Genomic DNA, 2,592 nt, shown 5'->3' on the forward strand with positions numbered 1-2,592 from the left:
TTCAATTTTATCGCTCACATATACTATATTATTTTCTATTCTTTTTTTGCCTGATTTATTTATCATTTCTTTCGCTATTTTTCGACGTATTCGTTGCATTTCATTTTTTCTCTCAGACCTTTTACGTTCTAATTCTTCCTGCTCTTCTAAAGTGCGCTCTCTCTTCCTTTTTTGCATTTTTTTTTTAAATAAATCTAATTAATTTTTTTTTATTATGCTTTAGATGTTTTCACTTTTTCAATAAATTTTTTTTTTTCAATTCTATATTATTATTAACATTTTAACACAGTTTCAAAAGTTCTTTCCCTATCGCAATTTAATTTTTAAATATTATTTAAATATTCATCCTAACCAATAACATTTTTTTATTATCACTATTATCATTATTTTTTATTATGTTTATTATTTATTCTGATATATTAATCAATCACTCAAATACATAATTTATATAATTTTTATAATCATTTCTTTTAATCTTCTTTTTCTTAATTTATAATTAATTTTAATAATAAATACCTTGTTTTTCTCGATTTAATCCAAATAATAATTTTTTTTCATCAAATACCTTTTATTCCTTCTTCAATCAGATAAGATTATTTATGAAATTGTAATTATTAGAATTTATATATTAATTTTAATTAATATATATAATATAATATTTAATTTATTAATTAAAGAGTTTAAGAATAGCTATGAAATTTCAATTTTTGGAATTTATATAACAAACATATTTATAAAAAAAATAATTATAACATAAATAAGTTTTGATTAGATAAACAATCTAAATTTTTTTATGAAATAGCAATTTTTAGGATATTTATTTTAACTTAAATAAGGTTAATAATCTAAAATTGAATTTTTAAATTTTTTTAAAAATCTTATTATAATTAACAACGAATAAACGTGAATTGTAGTTTCGTATTTCTGTAGTATACTATTTTACTAAAATTTTCTTATAATGATTAAATCTTTTAGAATGGTGCGTAATGTGAGCTGTTCATATTGTATAGAACTACACATGTATATAAATTAGGAAATATATGAAATATAACATCATTAAAAATTAATTTTTCATAAATATGTTTTACGAAAATAAAAAATATATGTTTAGAATGATTATGAATAATTTTTTAATATATTTTTTCCTATTTAATCATGTTTTTATTTTTAATAGATTTAAATATATATATTTATATATATATATTTATATATTGGAGTAAATTTGAAAAAATTAATATATAATAGATATTATATTTAATAAATAATCGTTTAAAAATTGAACCATATATTTAAATTATTATATATAATTATAATAATATAAAAATTACCTTTTTTTAATATGAGAGGAAAGAAATAATTAGTGATATAAATTATAACTTTTAAAAGTCACAAATAAATCATTAAAGTGTGATATTTGCTTTCATATATATAAATCCTCTCTTTTATAAAATTCGTTCCTAATACCATTTATGCGTATTGACATTGAATCATGTTCTATACTTCTCTATATATTCAATTTTTTTTTTAACAGTAATTAGACTCTATTCATGCTTTATATAATATGAAGTTAATATTTTTTATCAAAATAAACAATTTTCATTTGTTCTTTTTCATTTATATGAAAGCGAATATCACACTTTAATGATTTATTTGTGACTTTTAAAAGTTATAATTTATATCACTAATTATTTCTTTCCTCTCATATTATAAAAAGGTAATTTTTATATTATTATAATTATATATAATTTACATATATATTTTTCAATTTTTAAAAGATTATTTATTAAATAAAATATCTATTATATATTAATCTTTCCAAATTTACTCTTATTCATAGATTTTAGGCATACCCTATTAAAAATGATAACTGAGAAACAAATCGACGAGTTAAACGAAATGAATCCTGAGGAATTATTTACAAAAAATGAAGAGATTGATGCCATACAATTATATGATTCCACAGTGTAAGTTTTTAATTATCTTTCATGCAAAACATACTAATTTCATAATAATACATGTGAGAGATTTATTCATTTCATTTTTTCTTTAATATTTTTGAATTTTATCCTTATTTACGCGTCTATTCTCTAATGCATTTTTTTAATTATTTTTCAAAATTCTAATTTTCAAAGAATATTATTTTGAGATAAATTTTATTTAGTTCAACTTTTAACATCTGTCAAATAATTAATATCCACAAAAAATGTATTTTTTATTTTAATTTTCTGCATTTATGCTTTAATTTTCAGCTTCATTTATGCAATTTTTATTTTCACTTTTTAAATATTTATTTTCCGTTTTGTAATTACTATTTTTTTTTAATTGTTTGTTCATTCTTATTATTTATAGTTTGGTTCCCTTTTTTCTATAGATTTATATTTTTAATTACGTCAATCTAACCATTTTTCACATCTTTATAACGTTCACTATTTTAAAAAAATTTTTACCTAAAGATTTATTTGATAAATTTTCATCAAAACATTTCCGTTAGCTGTTTATATAATTATTTATATCAATTATATTATATAATAATTGAATTATTTCGTAATCGTCCTTAAATCATTTCCAACAATTATATATATCGGAAGAGCA

The sequence above is a fragment of the Wasmannia auropunctata genome, unplaced genomic scaffold (assembly GCF_000956235.1).
Source record: "Wasmannia auropunctata unplaced genomic scaffold, wasmannia.A_1.0 LD336092.1, whole genome shotgun sequence".
Lineage (NCBI taxonomy): Eukaryota > Metazoa > Arthropoda > Insecta > Hymenoptera > Formicidae > Wasmannia > Wasmannia auropunctata.